Genomic DNA, 16,689 nt, shown 5'->3' with positions numbered 1-16,689 from the left:
TGGAAGGAGGAATGGACTCCACCAGTGTCAGTGTCGGTGTGTCTTATGTCTATGTGGCATACATTGTATCACATAAAGACCAGCATGGCCAAGTTCCGTGGGAAGGCTACCCAGGTGCCACCCGTGGGGTCTCCCAGTCCTGAAGGGCCAAGGTGTATCCAACAGGATTCTATGTCCTCATTTTCTATGGCACCTCCCATGTCCCGGGGTCTCACCCTCAGCTGTCCGTCTGGATGGTGGTGATCACACCTCCATTAACATCCTTACCCAGCATTCTGTACTTCGGGGGCCTTCTCTCTTGTTATAAAAACTTTTTACTGAGTGAAACATCAACACCACCTTTGTTTCCATTCTCACTGCTGTAAATACTGAGTACTAACTGAGAATTTTGACTTTGCATTCTGTCAGAATACTTGTGTTCAATAAAAATTGAAAGAAAAAAAAAAAAAACTCTAGTCCAACTGGGGTTTCTTTCTGCTCTGTGAGAGTGGCGTGCAAAGAAATATAGGCATGCCTGCATTCTAGGTTTTGGCTTTTCTTTGGTTAGTTAGTTGGTTTTAGGGCAGAGTTTGTGGTTGCTTTGGTTTTAGCACCCAGTAAGCGACATTAGTGTGTCTCTGACACACGTAATAGCTCAGCTCTGTAACCCTACTATTCAGTAGACTGAGGCAGGAGAGTTACCATGAATTTGAATTTGAATCTACATTGCTGTGGACTACACACTAACTTCCAAGTCAGCCTAGGCTACAGTGTAAGATCAAGTCTCAATAACAACAACAACCAAAGTGTATGTGTGTATATGTCTGGGTGTATGGGTATAAAACCATCTTGTGTTCATGTTGTACAGATTGGTAGAGAGGCTCCTGTTTAAAGGGCCCAAACCTGAGATTGGAAAAGACTCCATTATGATCCTGGTTCTGTCGATTCCCAGATGACCTTGGAAGAATTATTTAATCTCCCCAAGACTCAATTTTCTCAGTTGCTGTACAGGAAGTCCCCAGGGCATAGGTGTTGGTACTAGTTGATGAACAACACAACGTGTGTGTGTGTGTGTGTGTGTGTGTGTGTGTGTGTGTGTGTGTGTGTCTAGGATAGTGTTTTCTTCACTCATAACAGGAACTCAGAAAATAAGAAGTGTTGTTCCCATCACTGAGGGGCAGCACCACCAAGCACAGTCATAACAGCCAACACCTGAGCATCACAATCACACCTGTGAGGCGGATGTTTGAAGCATTTTTTCAGAACAATAAATGCCTCCTCCCTTTTGCTTTGTCTGTGTTTGGAGTCATAATTCAGCCCTGGGGATTTGTTAAGGTGGGCAGGAGTACAAACTCTAAATTCTCTGGCATCTGCTACCACGTGGCTCTCTGTAAACAACCTCTACAGTTAGAAGTGTCCATTAAACTCTGGACCTGATTCCTGAAGGAGCCCTGGATGCAGATTCAGGATGGGATTCGTTGTTCTCATTTTCTATGGAACCTCCCACGTCCCAGGGTCTCACCCTCAGCTGTCCATCTGGATGGTGGTGATCACATCTCCATTAACATCCTTACCCAGCATTCTGTACTTCAGGGGCCTTCTCTCCTGTTATAAAAACTTTTTACTGAGTGAAACGTCAACACCACCTTTGTTTCCATTCACACTGATGTAAATACTGAGAGAGTATTTACTGAGAGAGGTATCTAGGTCATAAAATACAAGCCGGTACTTACTTAGGGATTACTTTGCCCTTGCACAAAGCTGATGGTGACATCTCCTTTTTTTGTGCCCAGTTTAACTCCCTTACTTGCTTATTCTGATGAGATTAATCATCTTTGGGGATAGCGAGCAGGGGAGTTGTGCCTCTTCTGTTCTACAGCCTAATACCAAGTCATATGCATCCATGCAATTTCTTTTACCACAGAGTCACAGCTGCAAATGGCAGGGGTGGGTGGGAAACAAAAACCCACAGCTTATTCAGAACTGGACACAACGTGCAATGAAGACTGTCTTTGTTGACCCATGGGAGCTGGTTTCCAGAGCTTTCTTCTGTGTTATTTTTCTATCAAACCCATTTGAAGTACTGAGCATCTCCAAGATGCTCCAGTGAGCAAATCAGCTCTGGTGTAAGCTACATTTATATATGAGAGTAACATACCATACACAAATATACACACATACATACATATATACGCATACACAAACATACACACACACTCATACCACACAGAGACATACACACACATACATACACATATTATGGACACGCATGTACAACACACACATCACACTACACATACACAAACACACCACTCTTTCACATACACATGTGCTCACACACACCACAAGCATTCACACATACATACACACACATACATACTACACACACAGAGATACACACACATACCTCATTCACACAGCACACACACACATATAAACACACACACCATACATGCACACACATATGAACACATACATGCACACGTCACACACACATGCATACCACACCCCCCCATACGCATGTACATACACACACATTCACACACATGCCCACACACACATAATGGAGTGGTTGTCAGAATTGCATACACTATCACTCTACTTTCCTTTCAGGAACATGGTTGCCTTGTACTTCTCTGCTCACTTCAACAGGTATGACTGTGTGACTTACTTTGCTTGGTGAAATATAAGCAGAAGTGTGCGGCAACAGGCCCACAAATAGTGAGAACAGATCTGGGTAGGAGGGTATGTTTATATGTTTATTATCAGTTTTGCTGATATAAAGAGTGTGGTATGAAAATACTGTATAGAAATTGCTTACACCATGTTGATAGAGAATTCTTTGGTTCATTTGTGTTGACATTGTATATCTATAGTTAGCCTATGGCTCCAATTCATTAATGGGTGTATTTCCAATCTGAATATTGATTGATTTGTTCACTTGTATTAGGTAGGGTTCTCTAGAAAAACAGAACCAATAGACTGCCTCTATCCTTCTCTCTCTTGTTTCCTCCCTTCATCTTTCCCTCCTTCTCCTCCCTCTCTTCTCCCTCTTTTTTCACACACAGGGTTTATTGAATTGGCCGACACTATAGGAACTGAGTAGACTTAACAAAATCTACCTGCACACTGGAGGAGGAGAGAATCAGATGTGCAGTTGAGGAAGCAGGATGCTCAGCTATTCCGATCCAATGCTGACAGCCTGAAGGGTCCCTGGAGAGGTGCAGAGTTCACATTGAAAGCTAAGGAAGCTGGAGTCTGGAGGCAGCAGGCAGTAGCAGGATACTCAGTCACTCAGCAAAGACAAAGACCCACTGGCCTGCCCACGCTCTCCTTGTTCCTTCCCACTTCTTCCCAGCTGTTTGACAGTCGAGGATCCCTTCCCTAGTCAAGCCCATTCTCATCCCAGCAGTCACCCTCTTGGGAAACGCCTCACTAGACACACAGGTGTACTACATCAACCCTAGGTTCCTCTTAGTTCATGGAGCTGACAGCTCAAACCAACTGTCACACTTTATTAAGTGAGGGACAATGAAACAGGAAAGATACATTTCAGAATGCCACTCATGTATCAGTGGTGTGAATGACGTCACTGGTCTGAGCATCAGTTTTGAATGTGGTATGCATTTTTGGCTACTATCTCAAGTGTGTATGTGAGTGGGCCTATGCATGTGTGTTATTCACATTTCAATTCCTGCTTTAAAATTGTAAATATTTACTTCATCACTTTAAGCGCACACACACACATACACACAACTGATTTGTGACTTTTACTAACTTTAGCAATGGGCAAACACTCTCAAAAAGGCTGATGCACCACTACTAGTCTTGAGTTAGGTATAGTTGCACTGTATACTGTCCTTATGCAGTATTTCCCTCACACAGCTACAGCAGCCCTAAATGTGTGCAAGGGTGTAGATTATAGCAATATGCAACAATAATAATTTAATAGTAGTAAAAAATTAAGAAATGTATAGCTAATTATACATTTATTTCATTTAGCTTGGGTTTTGTTTTTTGTTTGCTTGTTAAACAGCTACATTATAACAAGTGGTTCACAAATTTCCTGAAAATTAAGCAATTGGCTCTCAGGAACCAGCAAAAGTGTATAACCTCCACATTGTAATCTACTTAAATTGAGGATTTCTTAGGATGGCATCATTTAACCTATTATTCTGTGAAGGATCAGTTCTACAGACTACAACAATCCTGAAGTTGAGGGGCTGTGTGGGGAAGGTCACTGTTTTATTCAGGGCAGCCGGCATAGAACACTGGCCTGAAGGAAGAGAGGACTAAGACTATGCAGTCATTTAAAAGACAGTGTCTCAGACAGAGGAAACAGAATATACAAAAGGCTTGCAGTGGGGACCTAGTTGCCATCTTTGAAGAGAAGCAAGGTGGCCATTGCGGTGAGATCAGATAGCAACTGATGACCTGAGGTGGGGAATAAAAACACAAGAAGCCCAGAGGTCACCAGGAGCTAAATAGCACAGTCCACAGACATTGGTTAGATGTTTGCTTCTTCCTTCAAGTGAGATGGACAGCCAAAGACTATGCTGGGGCACATTTGACCTGACTTGAGTTTTTTAAATGATCCCTGACTTCTAGGTGGGTAACAGACTTCAGAAGAGAGGACAATGGGGGGATAGCAATATAGATGGGATGAGGGGGTTCTAAGAGGAAAGAAGTTAGACAATGGCTAGACTTCATTTACATGCCGAGAGCAAAGCCAGACACACTGGATAATGCACAGGATGTGGGTTTGGAGCAAGGCATGGAGGGTAACTTTTAACTGAAGGCACTGACCATTGAAGGCTGGATGGCATTGCCATTTACATCATAAGAGGAATAAAGGAGAGGCAGACTTGGGGTGCCAGATTTGGAAACTTTGAGTCTAGGATACCTGTGGACACCATAGAGGGGATTGAGGTTAGGCTATGAATGCAGTCCCCATAGATAAAGGACACCATTGGCCCAGGAACCCTTCTCTACTGGCCCCATTCCTCAATCATGTAAGGTGAGGAAGACTCTCAACTGGCTATGAGCTGAGGTTTATTAATATTTCATTGAATTTCTGCCCCAACCAGCTATTCCACACAGTTGTTTGAAATTCAATCTCCATCAAACTAAGATTCCAACTTTCTTATTTACTTATTTTTTTATTTACACAATATCTTAATCTGTAGCCCAACCTGGACTTAACTCATCCCCCTGCTTCAGTCTCCTGAGACCTGAACAGGCCTGCATCCCACCGAGGGTCAACCCTTTCTACTGTTGTTGACGGGACCTAGGCTGCCTCTCTCTGATGGCTAGTTTTAATTGTTCACTTGACATAATCTAGACTCACCTTGGGAAGAGAATCTCAACGGGGATTCATCAGGATTACATTGGCCTACGAGAATTTGGCATTTTTCTTCATTGTGTTGAGTGAAGTGGGAAAGCCCAGCCTGAATTTGGGCTTTCATGGGCTGATGAAGAAATCAGGCTAAGCATGTGTGTGCTCGTGTGTGTGTGTGTGTGTGTGTGTGTGTGTGTGTGTGTGTGTGTGATTTTCTCTCTGCTCCTGACAGTTGCTTCAAGTTCTGGCCTTGACTTCCAACAATGACGGGCTGTAATTGGGGCCAAAATAAACCCATTCTTCCCTAAGTTGTTTTTGTCAGGATTGATTTTTACTGCAGTCACAGAAATGAAATCAGTGTGTTCTCCAAGCTTGTTTCTGTCACACTTTCTTCTCCCTCTCACCCTGTATCAGCAACGATTCTATTTGATGGTGCCCTGATTTCACCCCTAATCTGGGGTCTTATATGCCTACTTGCTTCTTCTTGTGTCGAAGACAGTCCATAGATCTCTCAGTGCGCACACAGGTCCTGGGCTCCACCCAGAGCTTTCAGTCTAAGCATCTATCATGCTAGCCCACCTTGCCACCTGATCCATGCTAGCCCACCCTGTCACCTGATCCATGCTAGCCCACCCTGTCACCTGACCCATGCTAGCCCACCCTGTCACCTGATCCATGCTAGCCCACCCTGTCACCTGATCCATGCTAGCCCACCCTGTCACCTGATCCATGCTAGCCCACCCTGTCACCTGACCCATGCTAGCCCACCCTGTCACCTGATCCAGGCTCTGCTCCGACAATACAGCAGGCAGGCACCTTCCAGGCTGATGTTATCAGGTTGCTAAGACATCAAGATGCTTTTTGCAGTTGTACACAGCTGCTGTCGCCCCAGCTACCTGCCTCCTACCACAAGCATCTTCGTACTGGCTGGGTTTGTGTATCAACTTGACACGAGTTAGAAGTCATCAGAGAGGAAGGATCCTCAGCTGAGGAAATGCCTCCTTGAGATCTAGCTGTAAGGCATTTTCTCAACTAGTGATCAGTGAGGGAGGGCCCAGCCCATTGTGGGTTGTGCCATCCCTAGGCTAGTGATCCTGGGTTCTTTAAGAAAAGTAGGCTGAGAAACCCATAGGAAGCAAGGCAATAAGCCGTACCCTTCCATGGCCTCTGCATCAGTTTCTGCCTCTAGGCTCCAGCTTGAGTTCCTGTCCTGACTTCCTCCAGTGATGGAATGTGGTCTAGAAGTATAAGCCAAACAAACCCTTTACTCCCCAACTTGCTTTTCTAGTCACGGTGTTTCATCGAAGTGATAGAAACCCTAACTAAGATAAATCTTCAAGCAGTCCCAAGACCCCACCTAGGCCAAGAAGGCACCAAAGTTTGTCTCTGGCACAGTGTCTGGTGTCAGATGGATGATCTAGAACACCTTTAGCATGCCGTCTGGGCCCATCGTAAGCACCCTATGTGTTTCATGTACGACTTAATGTATCTCTTTCCTACTGAACTCCAGCTCCCCCAGGGCACGTCCTGAATCCATCTTGTTCTCAGATTTGACCCACTACCACCGTACACAGCATCTGCCTCAAAGCAGGGGCTTCATAGTTGCTGGCTTCACCGAACGACTGATCAGATCCCAGCAAAATGTCATTGGAAACGCCTGGCTTATTGCCTAGTTATTTTGAGAGGGTAAGAAGTGACTGAACAGCCTTATTCTCCAGTCTGTAGTCTTTAAATACACAAGTGGTGTTTAATTCAGAAGAAAACAGACCAGATAGCCTCTGTGCTCCATTCCTACAATAATATTGAGTTATCAGTCTCACATAAAGTGTTCAAGGTGTCCTTAGCAAGTATATTCTACCTAGACAATTAGCCAGGAGTTGCACCAAAGATACATGGATTCATCGGAAGCACTGACATCACAGTCTTTTGCATTTTCAAGTATTCTCTTAGTATGTTGGAAAGATGAAGACAATCATTCCATAGGAGTGAGAAATCGGATGGAAACAGTCTTATCCTTTCCGGGCAAAAAGAGTAATTCTGTAGTAGCGACTGTTCACTCAACATACGACTTCTAGTTCATAAGGCTGCGCCTTGCAAATTACTTTATTAAATTAATTAAACCACTGATGGCATTGGCATGATCAATCACCTTTCAGTAATGTCACCAGCCCAAGACTGAAGTTTCAGCACCAACCAGCAGTCAGCATGGCTGAAAGAGAGGACACAGCGTCTCCAAGCAGAGGGCGGTGGCCACTGCTCAGAATCGAGAAGAGGTTGACCCATCATATACCGAAGGCTTTACTCTGATTCTAGAATCCTTTGACAGCATCCAGCCTGAGCTGCAGCCTGGAAACCGGAATCCAAGAAAGCAGGTGCCAACGTAACAGCGGCCATTGTTCAAGGTCACCTGCCAAAGTCCTGGACGTTAACTCAGTTCCAAATGGTCGTTGGTAAAGGTCAGGATGCACGGGGAGGCTGGAGTGAGCAGGGGGCATGACACTGAGGGGCCTGAAGAACAGATGTAGCCATTTAGTCAGCACTTAGCCCCAGAGAGGCCACAGCCTTATTTATCTATAGGTTGGCAGTGTGTTGGGTAATGAGGGCATAGTGATGAATCTGGTGAACACTGTCCATGTCTTGACGGACTTTGCAATGACTGTGGGCTGCAGAGAAACACGGCTTCCACTGGAGTCCTGGCTGTGGTACTGTGCAGCTGTGTGATCATGGCCAAGTACTTTTCTTTGCTGAACATGTTTACCTCATCCATAACACAAAGGCCCCCACTACATAGAATTGCTCCAGATGTAGAGGGGAATGGGGCTTGCACATCTGTTTTGCTCAATGGATTTTAGCTTAGAGCAATCCAAGTGGATTTGGGCTAGTTATACTAAACAAGGGGTGGACTAAGTGAATGTTGGTGGGATGGCCGGGTTGTGGGAGGGAACACTCTCCAGGCCTGGAGAATGTGCTTAACATCAGCTTTCCAAAGGAACAGGCTTCCCAAAGTTTCCATTAGTGATTCCAAACAGTTCTCCCAGCCCCAGCCCCCAAGCCCCCAAGGAAGCCCCCAAGCCCCAAGTTCTAAAAGCCCCAAGCCCCAGCCCCAGCTCCAGCCCCAGCCCTGCCCCCATTTCCCAACCCACCTCTCAGTCCCAACCCCACATTTATGAAAGGCTCAGCAAAGCCACCTTTTGGTCCAGACTAAATAAAGTTGGACAGCCAGAGTATGGCAAGTGTCCACTAGTGTTTCCCACTGAAGCTAGACAATAAAGACACACCCTCTCTCTTTGCAGTTCTACAAACTGCAGATTTGCCAAAATCTACAATCCCTTCACACTGCTGAAGTCCTTTATAGGCAATGATCTACCAGAGAGCTCCTCTATGTTCAAAATACAGCCGCTCTCAACCTGGGCAGGAGGCTCAAAGAGGCTAAGGCTCCCTGGGGGAAATCTCAGCAACCATTTCCAGTGCTGGGGCCTGACTGGAAAGCACACAGAGCAGACTGGGACTGCCATCTGGTGGCTATGTTAAGAATCACAGGAATACAAGGCCTAGCCTGAAATTTTGGGACAAGGGGGGGTGGGGGAAGCCATTGTCTTGTCAGAAGCCTGAAAATTAGGGTTCCCCTTATGCCTTTCTTCCTTGTCTTCTCCTCTCTCCCCCATCCTCCTCCTCCACTAAGCTGTGTATTTTGATGATTCCAAAAGAGGTAATGATATCCTGTACTGATTTATCCCGGTATAAAAGAGCACACTCTTGCATGGAATATAAACACATTATTATGACAGTAATTCCTGTGGAGGGCTTCCAGTGAGGGCTTCTAGTGCGTCTGCTTCTTCAAAATTCCATAGTAGTTTCCACAACAAGTCTGTAGTGGACAAATTCACTTACCCAGATGATGTCTGTTTCTCTCTCCTTCCCTCTGGCCTCCCTCTCCTCTTCTCCTTTCCTCTTCCTCCCTCCTTCCCCCTTCCTTTTACTTTCCCTTGCTCTCTTCCTCCCTTTCACTCCATCTCTCCTTCCCCTCCCTCTTCCCCCTCCCTCTCCCTCTCTTTGTTACAGTTGAGTTTCTTTGGTTTTGTTTTATAATGCAGAATGGTCTTGGATTCAGTACTCAGCTTGAGTTGCCCTCAATTTTGGCATCTCTACCTGTCCTTCCAGTCTCCAGAACTCTGGGTAGGTACCAGCCTGGATCCCTCCTATTCCTTCTCTTAGTAATCTTTCTCTTTTCTTTGAGGATGCTCTTCTACTCTTAGTTTTGTAGAGGGAGTGTTTATGTATATGAATGCTTGTCTGCTTATATGTATGTGCACCACGATCATGCAATGCTCAAGGAAGCCAGAAAAGGATGCTAGATCCTCTGGAAATGGAGTTATAAGAAACTGTGAGCCACCATGTAGGTGCTGGAAATTGAACCCAGGTCTTTTGCCAAAGCAGCAAGGGCCTGCCCCTAACTGCTGGGCCATCTCCTTAGCCCCATACAGCTACGACTGTTACAGAAACTTCTAGTATAAAAGAAAATATTTGAACCCATAGAAAGAGAAGTCTTGAGTTTCCATGGGCTAAAAGCAACAGGTGGCATTCACATTAAGCCCGACTCAGCCTTGAAACCCAGGGATTTGCCTGGCCTGAGAACTCTCTAGAATCAATCATCTCTGCACTTCTCCCCACTAGAGTCAATGTGCTGGAGAAGATGTATTTAAAACCAAAATAGCTCTATGAATCCCCCTTCCCTTAGAAAAGACACTAGGATGTAGAAATAGGCTGTTGCAACAGATAAATGCAGAGTTATCAAAGTCAAGGGGCAAAGTTGTTCAATGCAGTGCTCTGATCCCTGTGTGCTGCGGGAAGTTCATGTTTTAGGATCCTGGTTCCCAATGCAGTGCATTTGGAGGTGAGGCGTTTGGCTGGTAAATCAGTCATGAGAATGAATTAGGAGAGTTCCCCCACTCCTATAACGTGAGGAGAAGGTGGCTGTCTAGGGACCAGGAAGTGACTCCTCACAAGCTTCCATTTCTTTGGCCTTGATGGTAGACTTCCAGCCTCCAGAATCATAAAAACACAGGTTTGTTTATAAACTACTCAATTTACACTCATTCGCAATAACAATTTGAGCTAAAGCACTATTTCAAGTGCTATAAATATAGCAGAGAAACTCAAAAGTGACAGTTGAGCATGCTCTCTTGGCCCAACTTTCTCCTGGGGATGTCACAGGAAACAATTTGGAACACAGCAGCTCTGCTGAGGATTAGAAGCAGAGACACGACAGATTTCAACCCCGAGGCTTCCTTATACTGAGTGATCAGAAGACAGGTCAATGGTGTGGTTCACTGAGGACTACACTACCCAGAATCCCCTTTCTTCCTCTCTGCCCACAGAGCCCTTCCCTGTCCTCTTGCAATTTCCCAAGTCTCTTCTCTCTTTCCTGCTGTGTTGAATGAGTGCAAACAAAACTCTTTTGAAGAACACACTCCCTAACATTCTAACGCCACCTCTTCCAGGATTGCACAGAAGATCATAGTCTCCTTGGGCCATCATTCTCAGATCTTCAGCACAGTTTTCTCCCTGCTGTCGAGTCTCCCGTGTGCCCCAGAGCTGATTAATACCTATGTTGAATGAGTGAAAGATGAATGAATTAAGTCAAAATTGTGAGAGATACTAGTTTAGGACCAGAAGCCTGAGGGTTTCCTTCGCCCTGTCCCCAAACTTTAATTTTGGAAAAGACTTACAGACATTTCAATAATAGATCAGTTTTCTAACAGGTTGCCGGGATCTTTCTAATGCTCACATAAACCAGGGAAGGTTTTTGAAATGTGGAAAACTGTGTGGTTGTAATACTGACACAGTAAACTCCAGGTTTCGTGGGACAGTCACCAGCTTGTCCACCAGTGTCATGGTGGAAGCCAGAGCATGGCATCACATCCCCTTAGCCCTCGTTTCTCCGTTTTTTTTTTTTTCTTGCTTTTGATGAACTTGTCATCTGTGAAGACGTTAGTCAGAGATCTATAGAATGACCTTCCCTTTGGTCTTCTGGTTCATTCCCTCCTAATTGGACCAGAGTTACAGATTCTAGAGAATGTTCTAAAAGTGATGTCCTAGAACTTCTAGGAATGTTCTAGAAGTGATGGGCCTTTCTCACAGCTGTGTGATATCAATGCCGATGACTGCTGGTGTCACTGACCAGGCCCCTTGCAAACCTAGTATGGGCCAAGTCTCTTCCCTATCAAGTTACCTATCACCTTTCTTTACTTTCCACAATCGAATAGCAATAGTATAGACCAATAGACACCAAGAAGAAGAAGGGTATCCGGCTCTACCCTAAGAGTGAGTAGTATACACATTTATTATTCAGAATTCACCTGTAAAGCAAACCAAGGCATCCTAAACAGTGTTCCTTCTTAGGCTCTCTGGATGCCAAGTGGTGTATAGAGACCTTTTCTTGAAAATATGTTGGGTTTTTTTGTTTGTTTGTATGTTTGGTTGGTTGGTTTTTCAAGACAGGGTTTCTCTGTGTAGCCCTGGCTGTCCTGAGGTGCTCTGCCTCCCGAGTGCTGGGAAAATGAAAATATGTTTTTAACTTAATAAATTCGTTTAAAAATAAGATACCTGGAACGAATAGGGAAGTATACATATTGATTTACAATTACTAAAAACTTTAAGTGGAGTTTGCAGCATAGTAACACACAGATTTCCTAATCAGCACATTCAAATGCAAGTTGTAGCAGCTTGTCTAATAACCACCCTGAGTCAAACCGCTGCTGTGTTTTAGTGACGTCATGGCTGTGCGGTGGGTCATTACTGACATTAACTACAAGTGCTATGCTTCAGTGAGATGCTTGAAAAAAAATCCTTAAGCAGCAGATATATTGTTAAAAGAATAGAAATTTGAACAATTTTATCACCTATAATTATAATCAAGCTCAGAGAGTTTCAACTATATCTACAGACTCTCAGATCCCAGGTTAAGAAGCCCTGGTTTAAAGGCCCCAATGGTGCAGAAGGTTCAGGACTGTACAAAAAGGAAAGAAGCGCAGCGTGAGAACATGCTGTTCTCTGTTAACACTTCTTGAGCGATCTGGAAAGCACCCGTGTGGGGAGAAACAAGAGGTTTCAGTCTAAATGTGAAACCCACGCAGAACAATCTATTTATCCTGGGTGCATTTTCAGACCGTTCACCGTCTGAACCTCAGCTGTAGCGAGGACCCTGGTGCGCCATCTGAACCTCAGCGGTAGCGAGGACCCTGGTGCTCTCACGCGTTGTTGCCAGTTAGAATGCCAACTGCTCCGACGTTTATGAATCACCAAGGAGCACTTCGGAAATTTTAACAACCTAGGAGAGTAAACTCTTGCAAAGTATAAAGGGAACTAAGGCTCTAAGATGGTGTGGCTGAGTGACTGGAGTAAGTGGGAACGCCACACACAGAAGAACGCATGACTCTCTGCGCTAACGAGCGTGTGTGGCACGGCACAGCAAATTGGCTTAAACATGGGAGGATAATGAATAATAATTATGAAAACAACGTGGTTAGAAAATACACACTTATCCGAGACACGTGTATATAAGTATCCCTGAGGGCCTCTGCTGTCGGCTGTTGGGAGGATGGGGAAAGCATCTCCCGAGAGTGTCATGTGTGAGCCCCTACTAAGGGGTCCTCAGAATGTGGCAGCGGCTGGGGTGGTGACATGATGCCGGACTAAGTAACTTAAGACCATATGTAAGCAAGATGGCAGCCCTGCAGAAATTCACAGACAAAAAGATGGGAGAGGGGAGGCATCTGGCTCTAACTAATGAAGCAGGGATAAAGTTTCTGCCACGCGCTTTTAATGTAGTATCAAACTTCTTACACAAAGTCAAGAGACACTGCTCCCTGGCAACACCTGTCTCCAACCATCCCATGGCAACTGAAACGGGACCCACATCGGGACTCTGTGTGACTGTGGCGTCTGGCAATTCTGTCAGTGCCTTTGTCCCACAAACCTCGATGGCAGAGAAAATTCCAGTGAACGAAGTCGATGTGTCTTCAGTTTTCTGAGTGTGAACGCTCACCTTAGATGGATGACCTTGTACCTCAAATAAGCAATTAATCACCCTTAAATTTCTCAACATCCTGAACTGCTGGCTTTAGCTCACTCTCCAAAGAAGCAGTCTCAGCAAAGCAGCCATACGAAGAGCCTGGCCAGGTGTGGTGGCTGCATATGCTTGGCCCAGGGAGGGGCACTATTAGGAGGTGTAGCCTTGTTCGCGAGTGGGTGTGGCCTTGTTGCTGGGAACATTGACAAGCTTCCTGCCATGATGACAATGGACTGGACTTCTGAACGTGTAAGCTAGTCCCCGTTAAATGTTTGCCTTGGTCATGGTCTCTCTATATAGCAACAAAACCCAAACTAGGACACCAGGTGTGCACACACAGGAGGTGCTCGGTTAGCATTAAATAACTGCAGGAGAAGCACAAGAACACCTGAGCACTGACCCTGTGCCGAGTCCTGCCTTGCACTGGCTAGTCATACCCACTCCGCCCACAAGAGGGCAGTGCTACCCCACAGCAGGCAGGATAGGGCGCCACTCCCATCTGGCATGGGAGCTCCTGCTGGCCTTTTCTAGACTATAAGTCTCTTGATCCACAGTAAAGTCTCTAAAGAAAGACACTAGTGGATTCACCTTGCTTTCTTAATGGAGTCACAGACACTTCCCAGCAGAGGAGAAGATAGACCAGACTCTGACAAGCATGGAGCAATCTGCTTGACATGCCCAGGGAGGAAACCATAAGCTTAGGTGGAAACTCCCAGGGGGACTGCTGACGGCATTGTCTGCCACAAGGGTGTACATGGGAGTCGGGGCAGTCAAGTGGGGGAGCTTTGAGGGCACAGACCAAGGTTCAGGTCTTGCTCGGCCCCTGAGAAGTCTCGGTCCCTTTTATCTGTGTGTTCTTGACTTAAGAAATGAGAATAAACAAACATTTACATGAAGTCATACGTATGCCTGGCACACGGGACTGCTATTGTGGTTGTTGCTAATATTTTCCACCCCATCATTTCAGCACAGAAATATCTCCTGCAGACACATGAGCCTCCAATCCTGGAAAATACTCCTTCCTCTACAGTGGCGAGTCAGAATAGAAAAGATACAGGGGCATCCAAGGGGCAGGGATTTTTAGCTTAACAGCTTCTTTCCCTGCAGGGACATGTGGTTCGGAGAAAGAAATGAAGCAGTATTTAGTGATTCTTCTTGGGGAGGCAAGAGACCTGGGCAAACCCTTCTCTTGGAATCTTGAAACCAAAGTTGCCAGGCTAGCTGGCTCCTGCAGCTGAGGGTCTTGTCTGGCAGGCTGTAGTTTGGCTCCTGGATTCTGGTGGACTTGTCTGCACCAGTTGGTCTCCACAGGCAAAGATAGCTTGTTTCATTCTGCATGAGGCAGGGAATTGTTTTTCCCAATCTCTTCTGAGCTTGTATAATATAATTGATGGGAAAATGCAAGGAGTTAGGATTGTTTGCACGGTGGGGAGCGAGCTGAGGGAAGGAGTAGCAATGGCTTCTATTAATCTGAGTCTCAGATTTACGATACAGTGGAAGATGACCAAATGTTCCCCCGCTTTTTATTGAAGACATAAACCACAAAACTGGAGTCTCACGCAAGGGATTTAGGCTCCATAAAAGTAAACTCATCCTTGAAATACAGCTCACTAATGCTTTCGAAAGTCTCTGCACATGTAAACCACTATGCTGGCGGGAGGGCACACAGACATTGACCCTTAAAATCTAACAACAGTCATCCTGACCCGCATAGATTCACCCACAGCACCCTTAGATTTTTGGCGTGGCATCAAGTGAAGAATACGTGGTCAGAGTGGCTGAGCATGTTATGCCAGGGCAACAAAACCACCCAAAATGTTGATCCCTTATCAGCTGGGTCTATTGCTTACTCTTCTATGAATCAAAGGTAGACTGGGTTCTGTGAATGCTCACACAGGCCTCCATTGGCTAACTGCTGGGTGGGGTGGGGGGGCATAGTCAATGAGTCACACTCGGGTTATTGAAGGTTCTTGTTCGCCATTGCTTATCTGTATACCACACTGGCCATATCAAGTTACCAGGGCACAAAGGAGTAAAATCCACATAGGCCTGGACAAAAGAGCATGAGACTCTTTGCTGCCAGGTGACTGACTTTCTGGGGTCACTTAGGACTTCTGACCAATCCGAGGTAAGTTTGGTGGCACACACCTGCCATCCCAGTACCCGAGACAATAGGATCACCTTGAGCTCAAGGACACCCTGGGCCACAGAGTGAATTTTGGGCTATGCAGGGCCACAGAAAGGGATAGCATCCTCAAAAACAACACACAGACCAGCTAAAGAAGCAAAGTGAAACAAAACAAAACCCTAGTAATCTATCAAGTGCAGGATTTGTCCCCCCAAAGTGTCTTGTGGCTGTACCACTGTAATCTTACTCTTCAGGACAGATGGCCCTTGGAAACCTGATGCAAACTGTCAACTCTCTTATCCTTTCTCCATCCGGAATAGCATACTTGACAGTTTCTGTAGGCACATTTGCTCATTTAAGTCCAAGTGCTAGAAACAAAAAGACAAAACAAAGGCAAACCTCTAGTCCTAAGGAATGGGGACTAGTCCTATAACAAATGGGCTTATGTGACTGGGGAGGGCAGAGCTGCACTCCATAGCAACAGGAATGGAAGCCATCAGACAGAAAGTGCTTCTGATGACGCACCAGCCAGCCAGTCTGTGGCTACTGAGCATCACTATTCAAGGCAGTCCTGGGTGCAAATGAGTCTGCCCCTTCTTTGGCCAGTAGTTCTGGAACTCCCATCACCTCTTCTTACCTGGGTTCTTGCCTGGCCACTGACTAGCCTCAGGCACTTTTTTGTAGATTCTTGTTTTGACCGATCTACATTACCCACATCTTAGAGCTCAGGACTCACCACGCTTCCATTCCCTGTGATGTGCTCTCTCTACCCTAAATCCTACTGTTGTTTATATCACTTACTTCTGTAGCTAGCTAGGATCCAGCCCCCTTAGACATAGCTTTGTCGGAAAAGTGTCGTTTTTCCATTTCATTTACGAGAAAAATTGAGAATCAAAGAGACGGTACTGCCTTGGAGGCCATACATTGGTCATTAAAAACAAAACCGGACTCACACCGAAGTACGCTGGATGGAGCCTTTACATTATGGGACTAAAGATACGAAATCAATTGGGAGAACCCTCGCGGCTCCAGAGTGGAAGGGCTTTACTGGCGTTGCTTTAGCGACCAGCCCGCACTAACTTGCTTCTGGCTCTGGGTGGGACATCCAGCTTCAAACGGGGCAGCGCGTTCTTTGGGTCACGAGAGGCCCCGCCCTCTCCAAGGTCCCGCCTC

The sequence above is a fragment of the Mus caroli genome, unplaced genomic scaffold (assembly GCF_978045245.1).
Source record: "Mus caroli unplaced genomic scaffold, Mus_caroli_1 scaffold_11, whole genome shotgun sequence".
In the NCBI taxonomy this organism is placed as follows: domain Eukaryota; kingdom Metazoa; phylum Chordata; class Mammalia; order Rodentia; family Muridae; genus Mus; species Mus caroli.
This window is presented reverse-complemented; position numbering follows the sequence as displayed.